We start from the raw sequence: 20,474 nt of genomic DNA on the forward strand, positions 1-20,474 counted from the left end.
ACATGTACCACAAAAACATTTATTCATGTTAAGAAACGTTTAGATATGTTCTTGGTCTAAAATTTTTAATTTTCTTTAAAAAACTGATTTTTTTCTGTTTATCATTTAAAAAAAATACTGATAAATTAAAGAATATCAAGTTCAAAAATTATTAGCGAAAATATTTTTAGATTAACATTTGCAAATGAAAAATTAAAAAAAAAATAATTTATATTTTTTTTTCTTCAAATGGGGGCTGCGTTCCAAGGCTAGTAGATCTTTTTAGCAGACCTATTGCGATCTCCTGATACGGCATCCAGTTTTTTATGTGTCACGATTAAGGCGCAGATGTCAATGGCACGAATAATGTAGACACCTAGTTTCCACCAGATGGAGGCACCTGGGTACTCTTTGATGCGAAATTGCCCTAGGAATTTAGTTTTGCCGAGGGAATTCTAAGACAAACGAATACATGCCGCATAATCTTATGACATGGGCGCTGAAAATTTTCTGCAAATAGAAAAGCCACACACTGACCAACACAAGTCAGAACCTGGGTCCACAGGCCTGCGCCAGTCAGCCAGCGACTAATCATCACGCCAACAGCCAGCTTAAAATAATTTATTTAAAATGAAAAATTTAACTTCAACTTGAAAAAATCCATATTTTTGAGTACTATGTAGGAGACTTAAATATTGCAGGAGAGCAAAAAATTTTAACGCTAGTTACCTACTTTACTGTTTATATTTTTCAGCTTGATAATTTCGTAAAATTTACCGAACATTTTTGAAAATATGCATCGAAAAAAATCAATTTAAAAAAAAAATATGAATGTTATACCAAGTGTGGGATACATTTTTTTTATCAGTTTGAATAAATGTTTTTGTGGTGCATAGGGGCAAGTTTCATGAACAGAACTTTAGAGTTTCTAAAATTTTTTTCCCGATTTGGCCTTGCATACAAGTATCTGGCTTACAATTCAGACACAAGTCGACACGGGTTGCCGTTGTTCATATTATGTGAAACGTTTTTTCACGATTGTTTTGACATAAGAGGAAAAACATACGAAGGTATGCGACTTGAAGAATCGACGTTGATTTTTTTGCGGAACACTCTAATACACATACACCGCAAGAAGATTGAACGAAAAAAGGTTTAAATCGATAAATTAGCTCATCTGAACATGGAATATTATTAAGTATTATTTACTGTTCTTTTTTACTAACAAAATACCCATTATCATGCTCGCATTTATTATAAGCCGGCCAGGGCAGTTCAATAACACCCTTTTTAGCCTACTTTCCCAGTAAAAGGTGGGAAAAGAAGAAAAAAAGCATGAAAGAAGCTTAATGCATCTTAAAAATACCGCGAAAAACAAAAAAAAAAAAAAATAATAATAAAATAAAATAAAATAATTAAATAAATATCGAAAAATTAAAAATTGGAAAGTTGGTTTTGAGATGGGAAAAAATGTCTGTCGGTCTGTCTGTCTGTCCCCCCCCCTAATAACTTTTGAATGAATAGTCCGATTTGATCAAACTTTTTTTTGTTCAAACGATCTCGGCGAGGACACCTCATTCCCATATTTCACTTTTTGATTTGAACTATTTTTGCTCAATTTTGAACAGTTCAAAAAAACTTAACATTAGCGCCTACGGTTAAACTGAAAGTCAGTGTAGATTCCGTACTTGAAGGCGAATTTATTTCAAACAAATTTTGTTGGAAATAGCTCTTGACGCCAAACTCCAGACTCCGACTCCGAGAATTTAGAGGCACCTGACTCCGACTCCTGTGCCCGACAATTAATCGGACTCCGACTCCCCGACTTCGACTCTGACTTCGTAGCTTTGGCAAAAATTTATACACGGAGGACAAATGACTGACTCCGATTCTTGGATATTCGTCTCCGACTCCTTTATCCTAAAATGAGATTGACTCCGACTCCGCAGCTATGGTTTTCACTGTGAAATAATTATTGTTAATATGACTTGTTTTTATTTTCACGCTAAAGTTTTAATTTAGGTATTCAGTTTTCGGCGAATAAACTCGAAGTCATTTATGTTTCTACATAAAGATATGCACAGACGATTTTTTTTTTTTGACAGTGAAAATTATTATTTATTTATGTTAACATTTTATTTTTCTTATTTATTTTGGTAAGTGCATTAATTCATTTAAAAAATTGTTTTTGGCAACAGGGGAGAAAGAAACTATTTTTTTTTTTTTTTTGATATGATGTATTTATTTTAATGAGCTTATTAATTTTAATTATTATTTTTTAGTTTTGAAAGCTGTTAAAGATTTTTTAAATTGAATAAAGTGTATTAGCTGCTTTGTTTAAAAGTTGCTGCTATTTTATTTGTTCGATTTTTTTTTTTTTTTTTTTTTTAGATGAGTGAGGAATATTTTATTCCTAGAAATCAGCTTAAAGTATTTTAAAAATATGTTTGAAAACATTTGCGATTTAGCTATTTTTGAGAATATTGATCAGGTACTAGAAAGTAGTATGGGTATACGGGAAAGTAGGCTCTTCTAGTTCTAGACAGAACTTCTTGTTTATAACATTTACAGTAGCTTCTTTATTTGGTGAATACTGTAAAAGCACTTATTTTCGAGATTTTCGCGTGCCTGTCCTTATCATGAAAATTTAAGCCCCGCGAAATATTTTGGTTTTCAAATTTCGATCTCACAAAATCACCAATATCTTAATTTTTGCGAAAAATAAGTGCTCTTACAGAATTGGAACAATAATATCTTTAAATTCCAAAACGTTTCACGGGACATTCTCGGCAGCCAGGAACAAATAATAAGAAACGTAAGTTCATATAATTTTGTTTTTCAGTCAAGTTCTATTCAATACACATATTGGTGAAACATGAGAAATACGATGGCAAACAAATTAATGGCGTCAAACAGATAGAACGTATGGCGTGAAAATGATATGCTGATATGCTTGAGGTCAGATCGTATTTTTATGAGTCTTATTTCTCATTGCATATTATTTGCATATTATTGTGTAAAATTCACGCCATTAAAATTCGTTTGAACCTTGATTCTTTTTTTAAATTTATTTAAAAGTAGTTTAAAGAAATTGCTACAAACTACTGATTTTTTTTTGTATCGAATTACTCACTACACTATTTTTTTAAAAGTAGCGCGCTACATTACAAACTACTAAAAAATGTAGTTACTACAGTAGCGTCGCTACTTCCAACCACTGCGTTGGACACATGTGTTGGAACTCACGCTGGGGCTCCCAGGAGCCATTCTGTAACAGGACAATGCTCAGTCACACACAGCAAGGGTCTTAAAGGACTTTCTCTTCCACATTATCACTTTTCTTTACTCTGATCGATCCATTGATTTGTTACAGACGGAGCATATCTGGGATTACTTTGTACGGTAAGTTGGACTGCCTACGAGTTTGATCAAAATAGTGGAGCCTTTACGCTCATTGTAGAGCAAGATAACGTAGAACATCTTACGGTACTTTTAAACTTCAGTAATCGCTCAAAGTACCGCCTTATGCTTTCATGTTAGAGGTGGCTCGACAGTGAACTAAAATAGTCATATAGTTTTTTAGTCAATAGTTTTTTACTGTGACAAATGATCACTTCCCTGTATGAAGGTTGTCTTCAAATATCTTAAATTTCGTTTCATTCTGTCAACTCATTATTGGTGCGTCAGTTTTTTTGTAATAGTGTGTATTTCATCACAGACATAAATAATTTTTCTGTGATACCCATATTCAGTGTTTAAGTATATATATAGTGCTAAAAATCTTTATTTCGAAGATATCGAATGTAAATGTCTTCTCTGACGAAAAAAGTGTATTGTTCTAAGGAAATTTAAAAATAAATACAACAGTTTAGAAATTTTAAGCAATTGCATTTGAAAGTTTCTTGGCGATATTTAATAACATGTTTACTAAGATATCCCATTCCTTCTATCAATTTCACTTGGGACACGTTTTCAGATCGTCGCCGTAATTTTCAATTGTTTCAAATACTCTGCAATAATCTGCTTATAAAATTGCGTTCTATTATTTGAATAATTAATGCGAAATTCCTAACTCGAAATAAGAGATACACAAACGCTATAAATTAATCTCCGAAATTATTGTTCTCTTCTAGAAAATCCTTTTTCAAAATTAAAAGCCCATCCACGTTATTTCCCGAGAAAGAATTAATCCCACGAACGAGCGAATTCATTTATTTTACATAAATTATGCTCAAGTAAACTAATCATATCGCTTCATTATGATTGAAAAGCTGCTCAAAAGGCTGAACAATCGATTGCTATATTCCTCTCTCTCTGGCGTACTCAGGTCATCGCCAATTTATCGCTCTGGCGAGAAAACTTGGCACGCTAAAGTCGGTTCACTTGTTTAACTCGGGATGGAAAGTGTCTACTCAGAACAGTAGACCACGTCTTTTAGACGAGTTTGTATGGGGAAATGTAGCGCCGCTGTAGAGCGGGAAATTTCAGCGCGTTCTTTGAACGGTATTACACGTTGTGTGACAAGTGATGTGAGTGACAGTCACGTGTGAAAGAAAACTAAGTTTCACTTATGGAAAACAGTTCACATGTGAAAGTATATTAAGTGTCACTTTTAGAAAACTTGTTTGAATGCGCTTTATGTGTTACTAAAGGGTGTGATTTCTTTTTGCAAGATTTAAAGCTTCAAATTTATCAAAAAAATAGAAAGTATACAAATTTACAGCAGTGAGATGCATTTTCACAACTATTGTGGGAGTGAAAACAATAAGCAAAACAATGCACGTAATATTCCTTTGTCATAATATGCGAATAATTCATTTTGATTGTTATATAAAGTTGTTATTAAAATTGTTACATTAGACTTTAAATCTTCGTATTTTACCTATTAATATCTATATCATAAACAACTCATAAGAAAAGAACATTCACTTGTATATAAACAAATATTTGAACCCATAGAACTACGGTGTTGTAACCGGTATCTGCAAGAGGTAACTATATGATGTACTATTTATTCAAAGGGATTATACGGTAAAAATGTACATTTCAATCCATTGAAAATGACTGCTATGTTCTGGTTTTTTATGGCTTTGCTCAATAAAGGTAAGGGGATTTTTCTTAATTTTCTAAACAAATAATCAAGTATTTATGTGTCTGTTTCAGTAATAGTGTTTAATCTAGAAACTAAATTAATGATAAAATTAATGATAAATTGACGGAACCTTACAATCAGCATCTACCTTTTTGTAGAATTGTGCAATTAAACAGTTATTTCGTACATGAACTACACCGCCAGCTCAGTCATTTCCAGCCGAGGACTGCAGTTTTGTGCTTATTAGCACTCATCAGCCCGGCAGAGGAAAGTGACTGAGCTGAAGATGGAAAACCTCTTAAGGAAGCCAAGAGTGCCAAACAAACTGGTAGCTAATATAGAATAAGCACAGACCAGATGAGTGACCGAAGCAATGGTTTGGTTCAACTCGAAGATTGAAGGCAAGGCATGGTATATTCAGTAACTTCGGTTTATCTTCTGGTCTGTGCTAATTATATATTAGCTAGCAGTTTATTTGGCACTCTTGTCTTCCTTAAGAGGTTTCCCATCTCCAGCTCAGTCACTTTCCTATGCCGGACTGATGAGTGCTAAAAAGCACGAAACTGCAGTCCTCGGCTGGAAATGACTGAGCTGGCGTTGTATTTTATGTAAATAATCAAGTATTTATGTGTCTGTTTCAGTAATCGTCTTTAATCTAATTGCTAACTTAATGATAAAATGGACCGAACCTTACAATCAGCATCTACTTTTTTGTAGAATTTTGCAATTAAACAGTTATTAAGTGTTCTATTCACTTTACGGTAAACAAACTCAACCCAAAATGATGTGAGATTAAGAGATGAGAACAATTTTGCTATTTTCCTTTTTAAAATTTCTTGCAATGTTTCATTTTCCGGTTTTCTATTTTAAACTTATTTTGATTTATAAAGGTACAAAAGATAATTTCATTAACGTGTTCCCACAAATATTTGGTTACTGGTAAAATATGAGATAAAAATTATTAAATTAACTCTAAATATTAATTTATTGTGTACACGTGTTTCCGTGTTACAAAGGAGGATTTACAAGTTTAATCCGTGGTTTTTGACGCTGAGCAACAGAAATAAAAGAGTAACACCTTTCCTTTGAAAAAGCCTATTTGTAACCCTAAAAGTCGGCAAAATTTTTTGAAATGCTTTAATATCCTAGCCTTTATTTTCTTTCTCAAGTATTTATTCAAACGAAGCCAATTTTTTAAAAACTTTTAAAAAACACTAATTACCAAGAAAAAAAGCAATAATATAGTAATTTTTCTTGAAAATTTGTGCTGTACTTACGTTGGTTTTTCATTTCAATCATATTTCATCAATTGTTCTAAAAATAAATAAAAATATCGAAATTGGTTAAAAGTAGCAAAAAATTAAGAAACATTATTCGAAAACCGGTTTAAAAGAACATTTAACTAGGTTTAAAATTATTCTGGCGTTTTTAACTATGCGAGAAATGCAATGTAAAATAAAATATATTAAATCACTAACGCAAATTTTAATGAAAAAAAATCAAAAATAATAGAAACTCCCTATTTTATTTATTACCAATGTAAATTTCCTATAGGTGAATTTTTGCACATAATATTTGTTTTGGGTTCAAGCTTTTATCAATTTTAAATGAATACTTAAGCGTAGCTTACAAAACATGACTTCGGAATTATTGGATGATATAATTAAGAGGTACAGTACCTTTCAAACATTTTTTTTAAAATTTAAGTAAATCTTATATTTCCTTGAAACCATAACATGCATACTTATTTCTTAATTAATAATTCATTTTCAAAATTTAAAAATATTGCCTTTTAAATATAAAAAATATTGCTTTTTTGAATGTTTCTTAAAATTCAAAAAATTGTGAAAAATTTCAATTTTTTAAAAATCCCTAAGGATTTTTTATTTTTGCACTAATTTAAAAAAAGTTTTTGCTAAACGATCACTATAATCATCTCTAAAAACCTGTGCATTCATTTGCTTATGAGTTTATTAGAAAACTTTCTGTGATTAATTGTGCAAAAAATCAAAGTGTTTTTTTTTTTAATTGTGTTTTTAAAGATTTAACATGCTCTTAACATTTGAGTAATTTATAAAATGCTTATCCAATGCACTGTTTTGCCAAATATGTTATTCTAATTGCAAAAAGTATTACTTTAAAGCTGTATCTTTAATAGAAAAAAATTCCTTAGGGATTCTAATGACATGAAAACACACACAAAAAAAAAAAAAAAAAACATCATCGAGAAAAGCAATTTAAAATTTTTTTGCATAAGAACACGTAGCGAGCTTGGCCTAAAACCACGCATAACTTTTTAAATATTTGAACTAAAGCAATGAAACTCTTCCCCTGCGTTCAGAATAGTTTTTAGTTTTGAAATAAGCGATACAAATTTTTTTGATCGTTTCATCATTTTTGAGGTACTGTAACCCCTTAACTGCTTACAGTGATCCCAGCTCATTTTGTGCACTAGCATTAAGTAGGAAACCAATTTTTCAACGTTAGCAGCAGTGTATAGTATTGGCAGAAAGTTTTGAAGTGACGTAGGCTAAAAATATGAAGTGGTGCAAAGTTGGCCCATATGTGTTTCAAACAAATTTTCAATGTGTTTTCTTTAGCCCTAAATAACTATTTAGTTTTCTCTTCCTCCAAGTTTTGCAGCATGTTTCTCGACGATAAATTTTACATTCTAAAAATAAAGAATACTAATATGTGTAGGGATATGGAAAACTTTATAGTAAAAAATACGTTTAAGACTCAAAGAGAAAATGTTTAGCTAAAAAATTTTACGTGCTGACAAACAAAAATATCAATTTGACTATATTGAAAAAAAAAACTAAAAAAACAGTGAACATGCCACAGCGTCTTTAGAAATATTGAACAGTAATCAACCACATTTTCATATTGAAGAGACATTATTTTTAGAGTAAAAATAATCAAACAACTTAAACTTTAAAAAAATCATAAAATTAATTTTAAAAATATTATTAAAACATTTTTTTTTTGGTTTAGAAGCTCTTTCGCCATGAATTATCAGTTTCATGCATTGTATTGTTATTTGAGCAATTCTTCGCTCAATTCTGAATAGTTCAAAAATAGTAAAATTGGGCTGTTGTAAAAATGTTTTGTGACCGAAAATATAAGTTTTGTATTGTCCAGAACAAAACGAGCCTACTTTCTCATATACCAACATCGGCTTTCTAGTATCTAATCAATACTCTCTAAATTAGCTGAGGCAGCAAGCCAAACGTTCCTTTTTAACATTTTAAGCTGATTTTTAGAAACAAAATATGCCTCTTTCATCTAAAGAAGTAGATATGTAGTACACTATGCAGCTAATATGCATTTTTATATTTCAAAAAAATGTAATCCATTTCAAAAAGAAAAAAAAAAGCTCATTAAAATACATATATTATATCCAAAAAAATCTTTCGTTGCCGAAAAAAAAAATAATTAATGAACAAATGCAGGGGAGGTGAGGCAGAGAGAGATGAAAAATATTAAATTCAAAAAAATTTGGAAACTTTGATTCTAGAAAAATATTTTAAAGACGTATTTGTAAAACAGCAAAAGTGCAAAAACTTTCGTACAAAAAACTTTATTACTACTCTAAGTTTTTGAGATTACATAAAGAAATGAAACGTTAAACTTTGTCTCACTGTGCCCCACGCAAGGGGTACAGTGAGACAGCGTACAAAGCGCAGAGAGACAGCATATATAGGATTGAGTGAAACATAATATGCTCAACGTTTAAAATCAAAATCGTAAGGGGAAAAAATATTCAAATTTCATCATACATCTAAAGCAAAATTTAATTTTCAAACCGCAAAAAAAAAAAAAAAAAAAAAAAAAAAAAAACTTTGACATCTTGAATTCAAATTATGTTTTTCGCAATCACGAGTATGTGTATGTAGTCGTGTGTGTTTGTGTGTGGCGTATGTGTTTGTGTGTACGGGTTATGTGTTTGTGTGTATGGGTTATGTGTATGTGTGTGTAGGCATGTGTATTCGTGTCTGTGTGCTGGCATGAATGTGTTTGTAGCTGTGTGTATGTTTTTGTGTGTGTATGTGTGGGTGTCTGTATGTATGCGTGTGTGTATGTGTTTGTAGGTGTATGTGTGTGTAGGTGTATGTGTGTGTAGGTGTGTGTATGTATATGTGTGTGTATGTGTTTGTGTGTGCGTGTGTGTGTAGTTGTGTATGTATGCGCGTGTGTGTAGGACATAGATGCAACCTGAAGACGGCTTTCGCTATAGGAGCAGCATCGTGAGGAGCCCGTCGACGGTGATGGTGCGGAGGGTGGCGGTATGAAAAATCAAAGGAACGTCAAAAACAGTCAAGTGAGAACAATAAACAATCGTGATTGCTCAAAAAAAAAGAATTTGCTTTATGCCATTTCTTTTTGTAGAAGCTGCTATCAACTGTAAAATATTTTTATTCAGAAAGGATTTAACTTCTGGTAAAGGTCAAATAAAAACAGCCAAAACGGTTCTCCTTTTGCGCAAAAAACTAATGCACAAGTCTACATTGTTTTCAGCTACCATTAAAACATTTCCAACATAAAAATATCTTTACTTGATGGCAAATTTTAACAGAACAAAGTCTCCTTCAAGTGTCTTACGATCCAACCCTTCAAACCCAGAAGACACGAGCAACAACTTCATATTTCAGAATCTACAAGGTCAATTGCTGTATTCATTGGTACCTAGCATCATTTACTGATTATAATTAAAAAATCCAAAAACAGCTTTGTCTCGCTGTACCCCACGTCTCACTGTGCCTCACCCTCCCTTACTTTTTAAAAGTAAATGTAAACCTTAAGAAATAATTTTAATTACCAATAAAATAATTTAAAAAAAAGAAAATCGTTTACGCAGATTTTTATGTTAAAACAGATATTACTCCGATTTTCGCTATTAAATTCGCTATTAATTTTGCTATTATTCGCCGATTAAAAATCTATCAAAAACTCATAATCACAAATTTTCCAGACAATCGGTAAGACACTCTGAAACAGTGTAGGGCTTTTTATCTACATGAAGCTTAAATAAATTATTTTATACTTTTGACTTAATCTTTTAAAACTTCTTTATTTCATTAATTATTTTCTGCTTTTTAGTATTGTGTGTTTTACATGTTCCATTCGATTTCACATGCCTCTATCAGACAATGACTGAGACGGTTAAATTTACGATGACGGAGTTCGATAAATTTATTCAGTCAATTATATAAACTTAAACAATGAACTACAGCATAAATTGCATTTCAACCCTAAATTATTTTTAACTTTATTTAATTTCTAGGTACAACATAAGTTCAATGCAAGTAAAATATTTCGCATGTGAAAATATTAAAAAAAAAAAAACATACATTTATTTATCTGCGAATGAACTGGAAGCACAAACATGATTAAAATATATGTATCAGAGATGAGCTAAGCAAAAATAAAAACACGTATCTACTACAAACTTGCAGTTTAACCTAACATTTTATTTACAATTTCCAGCACATACATTGAAAGTTTGCAACAATCTTGAAATATCCCTTGCATATGCAAATTGCTATAATTATGTACATTGCTTTAAACATTGTACGCACATTTTAATAAAAATATAGTTCTTCAGTAACCCTGATCAACAATGAATTTTCAATTGGCAGCTCACCTTCTTTTCAGCATAATGTTAGTTAACGAGCTGATGTGTGCATCACATGACTTCCTTTTACTCCAATTTAATGTCATTTTCTCATTATTGGCAGTTTTAATGTGGTTCAATAGTTTACTCCCTAAATATCATCAACAGTGGCCAAATTGAAACCGATTGAAAAAAAAAAAAATCACCAAATTTGTCGTCAAGTTGGCGACCAAAAGACTCGCGATATATTGCCAAGTGTCCGCCAAATTAAAACACCACTTGAGTTTACATCAAAATTAACAATGATTTCCCCCAAGAAAGGGGCAAAAGACCCCCTTGGAGCATCCGAATGCAACCAAAAAGGGAAGTGCACAAGTAGACCTCACTAGGAGTCCAAATACCAAATTTCAACTTTCTAGGACATTCCGTTCTTGAGTTATGCGACATACATACGCACATACATACGTACATACAGACGTCACGAGAAAACTCATTGCAATTAACTCGGGGATCGTCAAAATGGATATTTAGGGTGTCTGTACGTTCCTAGGCATATATCCACCTGTGGTCGGGTCGAAAAGAAAACTCAACATTCATTCGGGGTTGAGTAAAATGGAAATTAAGGCCGATTTTTGAGTGACATTTTTCTCGCGAATACAATACTTCCTTTTTTGTAAAAGGAAGTAAAAACAATCATAATTCACTTTCTAATTACCTTGAAATGTTGGAAAACATTTCATCCCATGCAAAAAATCATTGGTTTCCATGGGTTATTGATTTTAGTTTGTGCGAGCACTTTTTCGGCCTCATATTAGAGGATTCATGCAAAAATGTACAGATTGAAATTGGAATGAACTAAATATTAATCCTAAATTAATTAATTTGATTGTGGCATATTGCACTGTCATTTGGTCGGAAGATACATACAAAGTTTTAAAAAAAATACGATCACAGGAAGGGTTTGAAAATTGAGTTGCAAGATTCCACCCGAACAGACAAGAACTAAACCAAGCTACTTTGTATCACTGTTTCCCTGGCAAGGGGGAACAGTGAGACACATATGTTTTGAATTAGCAAACTTTGAAAGAATCTAAATTTACCTGAAAAATTATGAAGTAGTGTTGTTTAGTTTTTGTATGGGCTATTGCCTTTCGAAAGGTAAACTTCATGTCGTCCTGACACACACTAGTGACATCTACGATATATTTGTTTGGAACAATACATACAAAGTTTTAAAAAGAATACGATCACAGGAGGGTTTGAAAATTGAGTTGCAAGATTCCACCCGAACAGACAAGAACCAAACCAAGCTACTTTGTCTCACTGTTCCCCTGGCAAGTGGGAACAGTGAGACACATATGTTTTGAATTAGCAATCTTTGAAAGAATCTAAATTTACCTGAAAAGTTAAGAAGTAGTGTTGTTTAGTTTTTGTATGGGCTATTGCCTTTGGAAAGGTAAACTTCATGTCGTCCTGACACACAGTTGTGACATCTATCACACATTTGTTTGGGACAATACATACAAAGTTTTAAAAGGAATACGGTCACAGGAATGGTTTGAAAATTGAGTTGCAAGATTCCACCCGAACAGACAAGAACCAAACCAAGGTACTTTGTCTCACTGTTCCTCTGGCAAGTGGGAACAGTGAGAAACATATGTTTTGAATTAGCGAACTTTGAAAGAATCTAAATTTACCTGAAAAGTTAGGAAGTAGTGTTGTTTAGTTTTTGTATGGGCTGTTGCCTTTGGACATGTTGGCCTGGTTGCCTCATGTCGTCCTGACACACAGTAGTGACATCTACACTGTAAAAACGATTCAGAAACGTTCCTGGAAAATAATAGGCAGCTGATGTGCCCAATTTCAACCATCAACATATCTTGCAAAAACCAGGAACGTTTTCCGCTGAAAGTCAGTAACCTTTCTGAAATTAACCTTGAAACTTTCTGAAGAAATGCGAAATATCCCCTGTTAAAGCTAGTCATGTTCCTAGAACCTTCTAGAAGGATTACGTAGGTTTAGTGTTATTGATTAGAACCTTCCTGATTTACCAAGAAGGATCCATAAAAATTAGAGCGACTACGGCCAAAGCTATGCAAGAAGGAACCTACCGTATCTCTTACCTGCAACTCCTGCCTTGCAAAGCTGTAGCTATCCATTGACTTTTTCGCTCTCATTAGGAGCTTAGTCAACCTGGACAGGCCTTAAGCAACCCTAGGCCGATACACATAATAAACACGCTCATTCAATCTTTAAACTGGTTGCTAAAAATATTTTCCACAAGAGTGAAAAGTCTGCACGCGTGCAATCTGTAGCGATTCAGGAAACTTTTTTGTGGAGATACTTGTTTTTACGGGGAAATAGGTGAAAACGTGTGAAATCCCGAGGCGTTCCACGGAAATAACCAGTAACGTTTCGGAATTTTTTAACAGTGTACCACATATTTGTTTGAGACAATACATACAAAGTTTTAAAAAGAATACGATCACAGGAAGGGTTTGAAAATTGAGTTGCAAGATTCCACCCGAACAGACAAGAACCAAACCAAGCTGCTTTGTCTCACTGTTCCCCTGGCAAGTGGGAATAGTGAGAAATATATGTTTTAAATTAGCAAACTTTGAAAGAATCTAAATTTACCGGAAAAATTATAAAGTAGTGTTGCTTAGTTTTTTGCATGGGCTATTGCCTTTGGAAAGGTAAACTTCATGTCGTCCTGACACACAGTAGCGACATCTACCACATATTTGTTTGGGACAAATATGGAATGATTTAGATGATTCCGCAGTAGTAAAAGGACCTAAAGTGTCATCCTGTGATGTGGCATTAGATAAGGATGGAATGTTTTAACTGTAGCCTTGTCTATTACCTGTCTATTACCTGATCACTAGCTTTTTACCTGTCTATTACCTGATCACTAGCTTTTTACCTGTCTATTACCTGATCATTAGCTTTTTACTTGTCTATTACCTGATCACTAGCTTTTTACCTGTCGATTACCTGATAATTAGCTTTTTACCGGTCGATTACCTGATCACTAGCTTTTTACCTGTCTATTACCTGATCACTAGATTTTTACTTGTCTATTACCTGATCACTAGCTTTTTACCTGTCTATTAACTGATCACTAGCTTTTTACCTGTCTATTACCTGATCAATAGCTTTTTACTTGTCTATTATCTGATCACTAGCTTTTTACCTGTCGATTACCTGATAATTAGCTTTTTACCTGTCTATTACCTGATCACTAGCTTTTTACCTGTCTATTACCTGATAACTACCTTTTTACCTGTCTATTACCTGATCACTAGCTTTTTACCTGTCTATTACCTGATCACTAGCATTTTACCTGTATATTACCTGATCACTAGCTTTTTACCTGTCTATTACCTGATCACTAGCTTTTTACCTGTCTATTACCTGATCATTAGCTTTTTACCTGTCTATTACCTGATCATTAGCTTTTTACCTGTCTATTACCTGATCACTAGCTTTTTACCTGTCTATTACCTGATCACTAGCTTTTTACCTGTCTATTACCTGATCATTAGCTTTTTACCTGTCTATTACCTGATCACTAGCTTTTTACCTGTCTATTACCTGATCATTAGCTTTTTACCTGTCTATTACCTGATCACTAGCTTTTTACCTGTCTATTACCTGATCACTAGCTTTTTTCCTGTCTAATTCAGAAAATCTTTAAAATAGCTTATCTGACTCGCTCTTTTCTACGCATGTTAAAAGTTTGAAATGTGGAAAAATATTATTAAATTAAGCATATTGCAATGAAACTGTAAGAAAAATATTATATGAATAGAATATGAGTACGAATAGAATATAAGTACGAAATGGGGAATATTTCTGGATACTAAACAGCAGTAGCAGAATAATTTCATTTAAGCATCCTCATTTTGTAGATGCAGGTTTTTCAAACTTTTTTTTATATTATTTACATCAGCAGGCTGACTATAATTAAATAAACTTCCGTGTATAATTTCTCCAATTTTAATATAAAAGAAACATGGGAGCAGAAAGCCAGAAATTAATAGTGTCTCATGGTTCCTGTCTAACTGTTTCTTTAGTGCAAAAATGAATTCAATAACTGCCACTCTCAGATAAAGAAAATTAACAACATCATTCTACTGCTAAATGAACGTTCATTGATAAGCTAATGTAAGAATAATAACACCAGTCTGTAAAGTTTATCTAACAGTTTAGAAACAGTGAAAAAAACAATAGAGATAATTTTAGGTCGATTGTTTAAAACTGTAATGGACGTAGTTATTTTTCTTACCTGATATTTGAAAGCAAACTTTTTTCTGTATTGGTGTTCAAAGTATGTCGACCTGACTTTTCAAAAGCTTTGCCAGGTTGGAAATATCCAAACAGAAAATGTTTTGCGGTTCACTCACTGTTCTGCCTGTGTCACACTGTGTGTTCTGAATACCATTATACTTATCGTTTCAGTCTTCAGCAAAAAACTTTTTAAATGTACCTTAAAGCATAAGAATCTTCCAGAACAACTATTAACATTTTTATAAGTCATCAAGATAAACATATGAAAATATATAAACTGTAAAAAATTATCTTTACCTAAAAATGAAAATAAAATGCAAAAGACAAAAAAAAGAAAAAAAAACTTCTTGAATTTGTTCCTGGCAACGTTCTGACGTTGTCTCCATCTAGGACCGCAGTCAGGTGAAATACTTTGTGTTTCTAAACCTAATAATTTTGCTTAAGATCAAGTTTACATTTTCAGCTTTTTACACATGAAAAATATATTTTTTTCTTTTTTTTTTTTATAATTTTGTTCATAATATTCTAAAAGATCAATTAAAAATGGAAATTCCGTCAAATGCATAAATTAGCAAACGAAAAAAAAAAAAACATCATTCTCCATTAAAAATTGTATTAATCCACTAAGTGTATATATATATATATATATATATATATATATATATATATATATATATATAAATTTTGTCAAGAATTACTAAGGTTTCGAAAAACTCGCAATTTCTTCAAAATTCAACTTCTACTAGAGGTACACTTTCCCAAGTAACATCTTTCATAATCAAACATCGAGGAATAGATAAACTCTCAACAAAATGACAGATCCTTGAAACTTTATCAAGCTTAAGTTTTAAGATGTATGATTATGTTTGACAAGTATTACATTTTATTATGTAACTGCAAGAGCTTAGATATTGGCGATGAATTTTTGGATTGATAGATGTATTTTAGATTTTAATGGTACTTTTTTTATTACATATATATATATATATATATATAAGCTCTTGCAGTTACATAATAAAATGTAATACTTGTCAAACATAATCATACATCTTAAAACTTAAGCTTGATAAAGTTTCAAGGATCTGTTATTTTGTTGAGAGTTTATCTATTCCTCGATGTTTGATTATGAAAGATGTTACTTGGGAAAGTGTACCTCTAGTAGAAGTTGAATTTTGAAGAAATTTCGAGTTTTTCGAAACCTTAGTAATTCTTGACAAAATTTAAAATTTTTATGTTGATAAATAAAGATAAACTTCCGGTGACTATTCCTACGTAAATGATGATTTTTTTTTTCATTTGTTTATTTTTGTTAAAGTTACTAAATGAAGTTCAAATTGATCTCTTGACAAGTATGCGTATATTAATTCTGAACCCGATAAATTAGTGACAGCACTTCGTGGTTAATCAAAAACTGAAAAACGCACTTCTCTTGAAAATAATTTTCGTGATTGGAAGAATAAATAAATAAATAAATGGAAACCTCCTGATTTATTAAGAATTTGCATCAACTAACAATATGTTATGACTTAAAAACATTTTCTCTTTATTTTTCAGTTTATGAATATTATTAACATCACTATCGTTTAGAAAAAGGTGTTTGACACTGCCAATTAAATTAATTCAAAAAAAAAGACAAAATTTGGCACAATTTTGACAGTGATTTTTAAAAAAATGTCTTAAGGTTGATTTAATTATTTAATCAGAAAATGCAGTAGAATCAAATTTAATACTGAAGTTGTACGTTTAAAAAACAAAAGTTATAACAATAACAACATCAATTGATACACTCTATGCTTTTATAATTGACTTTAAAAAAATCAAAATTTTTGAAATTTCGCGATTTCAGTGTCCGACCGTTTTTTTTTTCTTTCCTTAGGTTCATTTTTATGGATATAAAAATATGAAAAAATCATGCAATATTCATCAGTTTAATACAGACTCAAATAATTTCCTCAGGGTGAAATTATTCTTGAGTTACAGTACCAATATAAAAGTGCCTAAATTCATTTTGGATGTCTTATAGTATTATCCTAAGTCCACGGAAAATGCAAACGTCCTGTATAATTTCGGTCCTGTAATTAGACGCCGAATATCCCCTGCTTGACTTTGCACAGTGAAATATGAACAAAATGAAGTCATTTAAACTAACGAGGGCAAGTTAATTAACGGCAGTCACTTTCGACAAGTCGTCCAGAATAATCTCTCCTCACCTTATTGCCACAGGTCTTCAAGATTTTGCACTTAACAAAGAGAAAGTTTCGTTCTCTTGTTTGAAGTGTAACGAGGCGGAAGATTAAGGGTGCGTTTGTTTCAACTTAATTAAGGAGGATACGCTTGCGCATTGTTAATTATCTCAAACTATATAAATTTTAATGATGCAATATTTCAGATGCAGTTTGATTGCCGAAGAAAAAGTAAGTTTTCTCATTATTGGAGAAAAATTCTTTTGCTTTAGCTTGAAGTTGGATTTGGATATTTTCCCTGCTGTTTGTTTGGATTTTTAATCAAAGAAATACATTTTTATTTATCGGTGCATTACTTTTTTAACTTTAATAAATGTAATTACGTGCGACATCATTAATATAATCGATTTTTTTGTGTCTTGTATTTCCTCAACATGAAATACTATATGATATTCGAACTTTTTTTGACTGTAAATTAAGCAGGACTTTTCAAAAATAATTATTAACTCTGAATTTTTCTTCAGAAAAAAATAACGTATATGTACCTCATGTTCTCTCAAACTCAACTCCATCTTTTACATTAGTTGTGTCACAGATAATTGAAATCCCGCATTCCAATGACTGGCTATACTTTCTAGACTGTCTGCGACATATACTCATTAGAATGTCAACTTTCGCGCTTTCCCAGTAGCTTACTTTTACGTAAAGTAAGGAAAAACACCAGTAGTGGCCAGTGTTTCAATAGTGACTACTTCAAGTTTACTTATCTACTTTAAGGGGGTCCGGGACACAAAACTCGTCAAATTTTGCAATTTTTTTTTTCATGTGAAAAATTACTCCGTTTTTTTCTGTTTAAGAGGACGTTTGAATCTTGTTTCTATCTTAAATAGAACGAAAGATATAATTATTTTTGTTGCATGCACCTAACTAATATGTACTTAACGTTAAAACTTTAAACGCGTTTCTCTCAATTATGCAATTTTTCCCGATTTCTTGCATTCAAACTCTTATAAGTCAGGAACCGATAGAGATAAAGTAATGAAGAAACTTGGAGAAAAGTTTAAAAAACTTTAAAAAAAGAAAACTTTACTGCAAAAATTATGATTTTTTTTTTTTAAGTATCTTCGAATTTTTCGAAATTTTTCTTCAAATATTTTTATTTTTTATTCAATCAATATTTTTAAAATCGCCGAATAAAAATTAAAGCTTAGATATTTGTGCTTAATTTATTTTAAAAAAAATGAAAATTGATCAAGAATATTTTGAGTTATAGTAATTTAAAGCAACCCCATTTAAAAAAAACTTAAACTTTTTTAAATATTTTTTTTTATATTTATGTTATGATATTGCTTATTAAATAAATGGTGAATCAGGACAAAAAATTTCAAAACTCTAAAGTATATAATAAAAACAATTTCAAAATGTGTCCCGGACCCCCTCAAAGAAGCAAATGAACAATAATAATGTTTTTTTTTTTTTTGGTACATAATGTAACTCTCATATTGAATAAGTTTTATTCATCAGTTATTTGAATTAAATTAAGTAATGTAAAGTCTTCCGATGGGAGAATGTCAAATGGTCACAACTGAAGTTTTCAGATTTTGGAGTAGCCACTACCGGATTAAATTTGAGGTTTGGGAAAAAAATGTATAAAAATTGAACAAATTGAAATTCTGGCGTTTTTAGAAATTGGGAGTATTTAGAAAGAGTTGGGCTATAATACGCTGATTGAGTGTCAAGAGAGGCAATTAATATTGGGACATTCTGTTTAAAAACGAACTTCAGTGTAGCCACTACTAGCGCATTTTAAACCTTGAAGTGTTCACTACTGAAGCATTGGCCACTACTGGTGTTTTACCTTAATGCATTTCAATTTACCGGTACATTAATTTGCTAGCTGTATGTAGCCAGCATTCCATAGACTGGTTATGCTTTCTATACAGTGCCTGCACCAGATGCCCATTTGAATGTCAGTTTTCGCGCTTTCCCAGTAGCTTACTTTTACGTAAGGTAAGGAAAAACACCAGTATTGGCCAGTGTTTCAGTAGTGGCCACTTCAAGTTTGCTTATCTACTTTAAAAAGGCAAATGAACAATAATAATTTGATTTTTTTGTTGGTAAATAATGTAACTCTCATATTGAATAAGTTTTATTCATCAGTTATTTGAATTAAAGTATGTAATGTAAAGTCTTCCGATGGGAGAATGTCAAATGGCCACTACTGAAGTTTTCAGATTCTGGAGTAGCCACTACTGGATTAAATTTAAGGTTTGGGGAAAAAATGTATAAATATTGAACAAAATGAAATTCTGGCCCTTTTAAAATTGGGAGGATTTAGAAACAGTTGGGCTATACTGCCTTGTGCAGGTAAAAGGCAGTAACTGGAAATTTTTCATTTTCTTGCATTTTTGACGTCTATTGTACGTTAGCTTTATTGCACAAGCTCGCTTATTTGGCTTCCGCTGAAAAAAAGGCGCGAAAAAAACGTCTAATTCCAACATTTCCCTATTGCTAGTAATTAATCCAAAACGCGTTTCTTCAAATATCTCGAAAACTCATTTCTGCAGATACTGTCGTTTACCTGCACACGGCAGTATAATACGCTGATTGAGTCTCAAAAGAGGCAATTAATATTGTGGACCTTCAGTTGAAAAACATACTTCAGTGCAGCCACTAATAGTGCATTTTAAACCTTGAAGTGGCCACTACGGAGGCATTGGCCACTACTGGTGTTTTACCTTAATACATTTCAATTTACCGATACATTAATTTGCTATTTTTATGTACTTTCATTCTCAATATTTATGAACGCGTGCGACGTTTATACAACAACATGTCTGTGACATAGAGGGCGTCAAGTAGCGTCAGTTAAGGTAAATCAATACAAAATTTGAATGTTCAATTTTCCTTCCAATTATTTCAGTAGAATTTATAGGAGAGAAAGCATTGTGTCCTAAGCTACGCTTTCAGAAATCAAACGAGTATACAATTTTGATTTTTGGACTGTTTTTACTTCCTTTTACAAAAAAGGAAGTATTGTATTCGCGAAAAAAATTTCACCCAAAAATCGGCCTTAATTTCCATTTCTCTCACCCCCAAATGAATATTGAGTTTTTTTTTTCAACCCGACCACACGCGAATCAGTGCCTAAGAACCTATAGACACCTGAAATATCCATTTCGACATTCCCCGAGATAATTACAACGAGTTTTCTGGTGACGTCTGTATGTACGTATGTATGTGCGTATGTGCGTATGTGTGTATGTATGTCGCATAACTCAAGAACGGAATGTCCTAAAAAGTTGAAATTTGG

Source organism: Uloborus diversus, chromosome 5, assembly GCF_026930045.1.
Source record: "Uloborus diversus isolate 005 chromosome 5, Udiv.v.3.1, whole genome shotgun sequence".
In the NCBI taxonomy this organism is placed as follows: Eukaryota; Metazoa; Arthropoda; class Arachnida; order Araneae; family Uloboridae; genus Uloborus; species Uloborus diversus.